Below are 9,701 nucleotides of genomic sequence, written 5' to 3'. Positions count from 1 at the left end.
GGGGGGAGGTGGTCACCCGGCTCTGCGTCTCGGCGCTCAGGCCGCCTCCTTGTCCTTCACCCCTTTCTCTTGGTTCTTTCCCCCCAACCCACCTGGCCCGGGACTGAGCCCTGACACCCCCAGTCCGGGAGCCCCACGGTCGCCCTCCCCCCAGCGGCGGTGTCCGCCCCCCGGTGCTGACCCGCGCCGGTTCCCACCTCAGCCCTGTCTCTCTCTGCTGTTCTGTAGGTCCCAGTGACCTTGCACTTTTGGCTATTAACACCCCAGCTTCCACTCTGATTATGTAGGTTGCCTGTGGTGACTTTAAAACTTGTTTTTTTTTTACTCAACCTACACTAAGAAAAAGGTTTTACATGCGAAACTTGGGCTGTAGATGTATATTACTGAAAGATGAGTTTAACGGAGAAATTACCCTAACCTCTGCTGATTCAGCCGGATCTACTCTACCTTTGTTCTAATTCTATTCTGTTCTGTTCTTCCCATTCCAAAAGGCTATTGTTAACCGACTAAATTGATTTCAGGACCTAATGGTTCTGACCACAGTTTGAAACCCTTGCTATAAACCATCAGTCTTTGGTTTCCTTTACTTCTTGCCCTTGGGGCATGTTGAGTTTCAGTAATCAGATAATCACAGGTAACCTTCAATTCCCAACACGGGGTATATTTTTAATACTTTGACATTTCTGCTTCTCAAGGCCAAAATCACTTCGAGGACTTGAATTTTCTAGTTTGATGCCGTCAGGCTTGTCTTGTTCTTCCAAACAGGGCTTCTGGTTGGGACTTGGGGAAGAGATAGTGTGTGAGGTTGGAGCTGGGTTGTGGAGTGTTTATAATGGAGAGGGAGACGATTTTTACTGGAGAGAGAAATAATTAAAGTTCAGCTTTAGGAAGATTAACCGTTTGGCACTGCGTAGGGAGAATTGGACTGGCTGGATGCCGGATGAGAGGGCTGTCAAGGAGTGGGTGGGGATCAAAGCCCTGCAGTGATGTTCGGTGGGAAGGCGATGGAAGGTGGCGTGACCAGGTATACTGAGATGTGAGGATACATTGGTCCTGATAAGGAAGGAGTAAAAATAGCTAAGATTCTCAGGTGCCTGGGTGGCTCAGTCGGTGGAGCACGCACCTCTTGATCTCCAGGTTGTGAGCTCCGGCCCCACGTTGGGCATAGAGATTACTTTAAAACAAATAAATAACAATAAAGCTACAATTCCTATCTGATGGCTGAAGGCCTTGGGGCTGAGAGGACCCCGAGCTAGAGTCCTATTTTCCATGCCCTCGGCCTCTCCAAGGTGCTCAGGAGCAATGCTTCCCAGAGGCCATTCAGCAACCTTGATCATCAAGGATTTGGGGTGTGCTACTGGCATCGAACAGAGCCCAGGGGTACCGCTCAACATCTCTCATTGCACAGGACGCTCCTCCCCCCAACAAAGAATTAGCCGGTGCAAAATGTCAGTGGTGCTGAGGTCCAAAAGCCCTGCTTTAGAACAGCGACTCTTAATCGTTGGGGGCGGAGCCGCTGGCACCCTCACTGCCTCCGGAAATGACATCTGTGTGCACACACAGAGACCTTGCATGTTTCATAGGAGGGCCCGCCAGTAGGTCGCTGAACACCTCTAACCCCCATCCTCGCTAGTGCGTGCGGGAGGGGAACAGCAGTTGGAGTCACCCAGGCCCCTGAGCCTGACAAAGAACTCTTTGTTCTTGTGTGATGATTTACCAGTTACAGGAGGATTTCACATACAGTATCTCATTTGGCACTTTTCCTGTTTCACAGGGAAAATCAGCCCAGAGAGTCAATGGGATTTGCCCCAGGCCTCCCACCGGGCAAGCCAGCACTAAGGACCTGGGTACTGGCGGATGGGGATGGTGGCTCTCCCTCTCCTGTGTAAGGTAATTCTGTTCATCCACTGTCGGCTGCCGAGTGAGGCTCAGCTTTTCAGGACCTTACCGAGTAGGGCTTGCCTCAGAGGCGGCCAGCAGTCTATAATACCGCGTGTCTCTTGCATGTTAGGCTTACACTGACCTGGGCCAGCGCGGTAGCAATGTCAGACCAGGCAGCTTGAGTACTGCGTTCAAATTGCTCTGTACCTCGCTTCTGAGGGAGGGGAGAAGAGGGTAAGAGAGTGACGAATCCTAAACCAAGAGGCTTTCGAATTTTCCATTTACATCTGCCGATTTAAAAATCCTCCAGTCATTCAGTAAACCCTCAGTGAGTAAAAATTGAATATTACAAAACAAACACATTAGGAGTGCAAGTATTTACCTTAGAGCAGCGACCATCCAGAGTAAACAGTACATTCAGGGGCGCCTGGGGGCTCAGTTGATTAAGCGTCTGACTGCAGCTCAGGTCATGGTCTCACGGTTTGTAGGTTCGAACCCTGCGTCGGGCTCTGTGCCGACAGCTAGCTCAGAGCATGGAGCCTGTTTCAGATTCTGTGTCTCCCTCTCTCTCTGACCCTCCCCTGCTCACGCTGTCTCTCTCTCTCTCTCTCTCTCAGAAATAAATCAAACATTAAAAAACATTCTAAAAAATACATTTAAATCCACCTAGGATAAATATACACATGTATAATAAATGAAAGTTTCATAAAATAATACCCACTTGTATTGCATGCAATGCAGATTGATATTTCACATGTAATTTTAAAAACTGACCGGAACCATAAATGAATGAATGAATGAATGAATGAATAAATCTGAACGGAACCAGAGATTATAGGACCAATAACCCAGGCAGTTAGAAAGCAGAGTCTTAAACCAAAACACAGGAGATAAAGCTGTTTGATACGGATATAAAAGGAACACATATGGAAACTTTTACTTAATTCACTAACCAGTGAACCAGAAAGATCTAACAACCAGTGTGCAAGAGAATCCGAAGATTCTAGAAGACTATAGATACTGAAACAAATGTGCACATGCAGGCAACACTGGCGTCTTTTGCGGTGGGAAGAATTATTTGCATGTCTGTGCTTATGTACTTGGGGAGAGTTTATGGCCTAGAGACGAACAATTTTACATTGCTCTCGGTTATCCACACTGTGCAGAGTTGTAAAAATTGTTCAAAGGCTAGAATCCTATAACCTGGAAGGGCGTGTTCGAAATAGCGCATAGTCTTCCACTGAAGCACAAAGTTTCTTTACAGCCTCATAACCTCAATGTAAGACACTTCTTTTTGTTTTTTCTTTTACTGTTTATTTATTTTGAAGAGAAAGAGACAGAGAGCAAGCAGGGGAAGGGCAGAGAGAGTGAGACACACAATCCAAAACAGGCTCCAGGCTCTGAGCTGTCAGCACGGGGCCTGACACGGGGCTTGAACTCACGAGATCATGACCTGAGCTGAAGTCGGACGCTTAACTGACTGAGCCACACAGGTGCCCCACAGGCCAGGTTCTTCTTTAAGAGGGTGTTGGGGAGGCTACTCTGGGCACTGGAGGATGTTGAACAGCCTCCGTGGCCCCCTACCCACCTGATGCTAGTGGCGTGCCCTGCCTCCCAGTCGTGACAACCAAAACTGCCCCGGACATTGCCAAGCGTTGCCTGGGAGCCACATCACCCTGACTGACGACCACCAGTCCGAACCCACTACACGGATCCATGTGGTCAGACTCCTCCACTTGCAAAGAACCATTTTAACTCATTTTAAGAGGTTCCGCCCTGAAGGCAGACACGGGAGTCTTGAGTGGTAATTCTGTCTTTATTGGCCTTGCTCTTGGCCACAGGAACCAAAGACTAAGCCTCAGTTCCTCGTCCATGATATGAAAGAATAGCGACTGGCATGGACGAGGTTATCTGGGGGAGGAAGCCATGCGCGCAGAGCCCTTCAGGGAGTGCCGGGCACTCAGCTGTATTTGGTAAATATTAAATGGTGACATCGTAGTCCTTGAGACCTTCGGAGGGTGCATCAGCCAGACACCAGACGGGAAGACAGAAACCACCGTAAGATTGCAGCTGGGAATTTCCGCACAGTCCCTGGCGGCAGAGGGGCCGAGAGGCCACAGGTAATGGTGAGCAGCCTGGACAGCAGTGGCTGGATGCTGCCGGCACAGCAGGCCAAGTGTCCGTGCCTCAAGGGGCCCCTGCAGAGCCGGAGTGACAGCACGGTGGAGCCACGCCAGGCAGGTGGCTTCGGGAACACCCTCCAGTGTCCGAAGTGCCTCCCGTTGGCCGGATCAGCTGGACGTCACTGTGACAGACCATGAAAGCTGGTTTATAGGGACAACTCAGTGCCGCTGACGACTTACCCTGAGGGCCTGCCTGCAGCTCTGAGCATCAGCTTCCTCTGTAACAGGTGCCGCTCGGAGCAGGGAGAGGCACCCCATGAGCTTGGCAGCAGCTGGGCCTGGGTTTGAGTCTTGGCGCTTAGAAGCTCTGTCGTCCTGGGCCACTCACTGAAGGCCCCAGGAGCAGAGTGGGAGCGACTGCTGGTGACCCTCGGCAGGGAGATTGTTGGGTTACTGTACTGGACGTGTGGGCCGAAGCCAGAGGGATTTTGTTCCTGGCTCGGGTCCCAAGGCCCAGGACCTACAACAGGGCTCTGGGCAGGGGGGGTGTCTCCCCCTCCCTTTTTCTCTCTCACACTTCCTCTCTCCTCCTTCCACCCAAGAGGTCTCCGTCACTTATTTTCTCTGTCATCTCTCATTGTGTCTATAAGTTTGAAACTTGGGTTTTCAAGAATGTTTTGTTTTAATTTTAGACTTCTAAAAGATTGCAAAAATAGTATGATGAATTCCTGCGTACCCACCGTCCAGTCTCTGATTGTCAGCATCTTACCTGATGGCACGCAGCCTTCAAAGCCAGGAGGTCAACATGGGTGCGGTTCTGGTAACTTGACTCTGATTTCTCCAGCTTGTTCCCAGCATCCTTTTTCTGTTCCGGCATCCCATATTGCATTTAGCCGTGGTCTTCTCAGTCCCCTCCAGTCTGGGGCAGGTCCTCAGCCTGCCCCTGTCCTTGATGACCTCAGCAGTTTTGAAGTGTCTTGGTCAGTTGTTTTGTAGACCATTCTTCCATGTGGCTTGTCTCATTAAAGCAGGGGTGTGCATTTTGGGCAGGAATATCACAGAGAGATGACATCGTGTCCTCCGAGGTGCATCTCAGCAAGGAGGTTATGGTGTTGATGTCTTATGGATGGTCAAGTTGACCCTGATCTCGGGCGGGGGGGGGGTGTCTGTGGGATTTCCCCACCATCAAGTTACCATCTTACCCTTTGTAGTTAATTAATATCTTAGAGGGAGTGTCTGAGCCTATGTAGGTCCCACAACAGGGATTTTAATCTCCTTGATTTTTATTCATTTCTCTGTTCTCTCATTTATGTTTTTAATTTCTTGCGTGACCTGTCATGGGAGAGTTACAGAGTTAAAGAAAAAATTACAAAGCGAGATGTCTCCCGTTTCCCCATAGTACAAAGGGTTCGTGCACATTGTACACAATATTAGGAAAACAAAAGAAATGCAAGGAGAAAATAAATCACTATTGTTATTACTTTTAACATTTTGAGATATTTCTTCCTAGTTACTTAAGGTTTTTTTTTTTAAGTCGTGAATACATAAAATTAGTCCATAACTGGCGACTCTGAGCAGAGCTGGGAAGAAGCACGAGAGGAGGTGTGGGGACGGGGGTCAGGAGGCTACACCAATGTCCAAGTCATACTTTGTTTTTTGGAAAAACCTTGTTTTTTGGGAAAAAAAACCCCTTAGCTTAGAAAAGATAGTATTTGCAGAATTTGTTAACTACATCTGCTTTCTAAATAATAGGTTTTGTAAATACAAAGATTTTTGGAAAGCTTTACTTATTTTTGGTACATGGAAAAACTCCCAAATACTGCTTTGGAAACATTCCGGATGTTAATTTTTACCATGGATGCCGGAAGTTCGGTTTAAGGAGCAACATCGCCATCTTGTGGCCTTCCAGAGCATTGGTGCTGAGGATTTAGATTTGTGTTCACCCGGGCTGTGGGCCTACATTACGTAAGGATTTCATCCTTTGCAAGGGCTCTGTCAGATCCCGAGGTAGGGGCCCCCCCACTGTAAAGTGGGGTGAAATAGCAAACAGCATGTTAAACACAATGTATATGCGACTGAAAACAAAATGTTTGTTAAGAGCACTAATCCAAGAATGGACATAGCTGTGCATTTGAGTGGCCGGATTATGGGTGATTTACTAGTAGTATGTTCTTAAGACTTAAAAAATATTTTTATATAGTTTTTACAATAGAATGTTAGCAGCTTACAAAATATTACAATATATAATCCATGCCGAGGCACCTGGATGGCTCAGTCAGTTGAGCGTTTGACTTCAGCTCAGGTCATGGTCTCACAGTTTGTGGGTTCAAGCCCTACGTCGGGCTTGGTGCTGTCCATGTGGAGCCTGCTTTGGCTCTTCTGTCCCCCTCTTTCTGCCCCTCCCCTGCTCATGCTTTCTCTCTCAAAAATACATAAGAACAATTAAATAAATATATATATATGTATATGTATTCTATGCCACCCCTCTTCTTTGTTGAGGAAACCAAGCCTGGAGTGAAAAGCCTGCTATGGTGTAGAAAAGTGTTTTCCGGGGCACTCGGCTGGCTCAGTCGGAAGAACATGAGACTTTTGATCTCTAGGTTGTGAATTTCAGCCCCACATTGGATGTAGAGATTACTTTTTAAAAACAATAAAAATGTTTAAAAAATAAACTATTTTTCATCCAAGTAGCCCTGGAGACCTTAGTCCCTACAAGGATTTGTAAAAGCAGTTTTACTGAGCTATGAATTACATACCATACGGTGCCCCTATCAGAACTGTGATTCAGCGTTTCCACGGTGTTCACAGAGTTATACGACCGTCCCCACAAATGAGTTGTATGTTCTCAGTACCCTGAGAACACGCTCCACGCCCCTTAGCATCACTTCCTGACCTCTCCCTCCCTTCCCCCAGTCCTAGGCAGCCGCTAGTCTACCTTCTGTCTCAGTGGCTTTGCCTGTTCTGAAAGTTTCTTATAAATGGACTCATACAATATGCCTTTTTGTGTCTGGTTTCTCAAACTGAGCGTGATGGTCTCAAGGTTCGTCCACACGGCAGCAGGTGCCAGTGCTTCGCTCCTTTTTATTGCCGAATAAATTCTATCGTGTGAATGGACTGCACATAGGCCAGAGCAGGCGGTTCGGTGCGGGAACGCGGGTTACGGGCTGACCAAGCCGACGCTGATCCCGCCTGGTGGCCGAGGAGGGGAGAGTGGTGTCCGGAGAGCTGGCAGCTACCCTCACACATCCAGGCTGAGAAGGGACGAGTGTGGGCCATTCTTGCAAAGTTGAAGGCAACTTTGACAGAAGGAGGGGCTTTAGTTAGGTCTTATTTTAGGACACAGAAGACCAGAGGAGCGTGGTGTGCCCCCCACCCCCCATCCCTGCGCGAAGCCCCCCCTGAGGTGGAGAGGCTTGGCGCCCAACGCAGCAGGGTGTGAAGAGTGGGGAGAGGGCCCGCAGGGGCGGGGCTGGGGGGGATGCCAAGGGAACTGGCTGGAGATACTTGTGTTTTCCGAATCAGGATAACATATGTATGCCCTCTTTATCCAGTTAGTGAAGAGGGACAGGAGCTTATGGAGGTGCCCATCCTCTGTGGATAACCTGTGAAACAGATAAAATTGTAAAATTCTGAATCATGGAGGACAAACTTCAGTTAGTCTGAAATCTGCCTGTTTTGGAGAACCTCATTCACCAGGGGTGTTAGGTAAATGGAGCATCACTACTATAGTTTGTCACAGGTGTGTGTGTGTGTGTGTGTGTGTGTGTGTTTGGTAAAATATATATAACAAAAATTTACAATTTGAGTCATTCTAAGTGCACAGCTAGGTGCCGTTAAATACTTTCACACTGTCCACCGCCATCACCGCCCACCCCCGAATCTGCCCCATTCCCACTCTCCCTCCTCCCACCCCCTGGCAGCCACCACCTGACTCTGTCTATGGATTTGGCAGCTGGAGCTACATCCTAGAAGTGGGATCATACAGCATTTGTTTTTTTTGTGATGGTCTTACTTTATGTACTTTTAATTTTCTTTAATCTTTTTAATGTTTTATTTATTTTTGAGAGAGAGAAAGGAGACACAGAATCTGAAACCAGTCCCAGGCTCTGAGCTGTCAGCCCAGAACCTGATGGAGGGCTGACGCACAAACTGGGAGATCATAACCTGAGCTGAAGTCGGATGCTCAACCAACTGAGCCACCCAGGCACCCCTACATATTTTTTAAATACATAATTCTCATCGCTCTCCTTTATACTTAATATACTTAATATTCCTGTTCTTCTCACTGAATTACCAGCCCTTTAAATGTGATCATCGGAAGGATTTAAAACGTGTAGCTAGCACGGCACCTGAAGTTCAAAAGCACCTTCTTGTTGTGTATTTCACAACCTTTAATATTTCAACCATCAAAAAAGCCAAACTCACTAGGTTCAGTCACTTGCGAAGAATATCAGTTACTGCTGAGTAACAAATGACCCTGATCTCACTGGCTTAAAATAGTTTATTACTGATCAATGTTCCATGAGCTGGGTGGGCCATTCCTCTCTTGGTTTCCTCTGGCTCCTTCATGTGGCTAAACACAGCTGCGGGGTCTGCGGGGCAGGGCAAGATGGTTTTCCTCTGTGCTTGGCAGTGCCTCCACCTCCCACTCCCCCCACAACCGGCCGCTAGCGGGACTTCCTAACTGGGCCATATTTTACGAGGGTGAGGACTTCCATACCCCACAGCAGGCTTTGCCGCACTCAGCAAGTGACCAATATGGGCCGCAGCCAGTCCAGATGAGACACCACATTGCAGAGGGGCCTGCATACTTTATAGGAGGATTTGTGGTCATTACAAACAATGGATATTCCAAGGCCCTCTAATGGTTGAGACTGGTGTCAATCCAGTCCAAATTCTAGGTCATTGCCAGATTCAGGCTTTTCGGCAGGGGGTCGTTAACCATAGGGTATGGAATTTTTTCCGTATCCTTTTGAGGGATCTTGGAGGTCTTTTAAAAAAAACTTTTTAATGTTTATTTTTGAGAAAAAAAAAGTATGAGCAGGAGGAGGGGCGGAGAGAGAGGGAGACGGGATAGGAAGCAGGATCCTGCTGTCAGCACAAGGACCTATGTGGGGCTCGAACTCAGGAACCCTGAGATCCTGACCTCAGCCAAAGTCCGAGGCTTAATCGACTGAGTCACCCAGGCGCCCCATAGAAGCTTTTTTTAAGCAGAACTTTAAGGGGATCCCGATGTCTCCTGACCCGGGGTACTCATGACTCTGGGCTCTTCGTCATGACAACGCTCTCTTGTCCGGAGGAGGCCGGGCTTCGACGCCTGATGGTCTGACCACTGGCGTCCCTCCTGCCCCGCGCGTGGCGGGGATCGATGCCTGGTCCTGGAGGAGTGTGCGTGCTGTGTGGACAGTGGCCACGCCGCTTGGCGGAGGGGGCCCGAGTTGTCTGAAGCCTCGCGTGGAGGGGAGGGCCGGGCCGGCCCCGCGCCCTCTGCTCCGCGGGATGGAGGCCCCGCGCGCGGTCAGAGCCGGCCTGCAGACGGGCAGGCGGGGCACAGCGTCCCGGAGCACGCGAGCGGGGGGCGGGCTGCTAGTGGAGGGACGGGCGGCAGGGCCAATCCGCGAGGGGGTGGGGCGGCTGGGGGGCGTGGCCTTGCGCCCTCACGCTTTCCTGCTTGGAGCGTATCTGCGCAGTCACGCG

The 9,701-nt window shown here is 49.2% G+C and overlaps 1 long non-coding RNA gene across 2 annotated transcripts in view; it reads left to right on the top strand.

Annotated features, from left to right (window-relative positions):
- Window positions 1–9,701, top strand: part of LOC144230335 (uncharacterized) — a 10,838-nt gene that overhangs the window by 383 nt on the left and 754 nt on the right. Inside the window, exons 2-3 of one of the 2 annotated variants that reach the window (XR_013334748.1) lie at window positions 1,775–1,890; window positions 3,210–5,150. This is a non-coding gene — a long non-coding RNA (uncharacterized LOC144230335). Of the gene's footprint in view, window positions 1–1,774; window positions 1,891–3,209; window positions 5,151–9,701 lie in introns of those variants that run through there. The other variant, XR_013334749.1, reaches the window with a different exon arrangement.

This window comes from Crocuta crocuta, unplaced genomic scaffold (assembly GCF_008692635.1).
Source record: "Crocuta crocuta isolate KB4526 unplaced genomic scaffold, BGI_CrCroc_1.0 scaffold234, whole genome shotgun sequence".
Lineage (NCBI taxonomy): Eukaryota > Metazoa > Chordata > Mammalia > Carnivora > Hyaenidae > Crocuta > Crocuta crocuta.
Note: the sequence above shows the minus strand (reverse complement) of the source record. Positions and strands in the feature narration are given on the sequence as shown.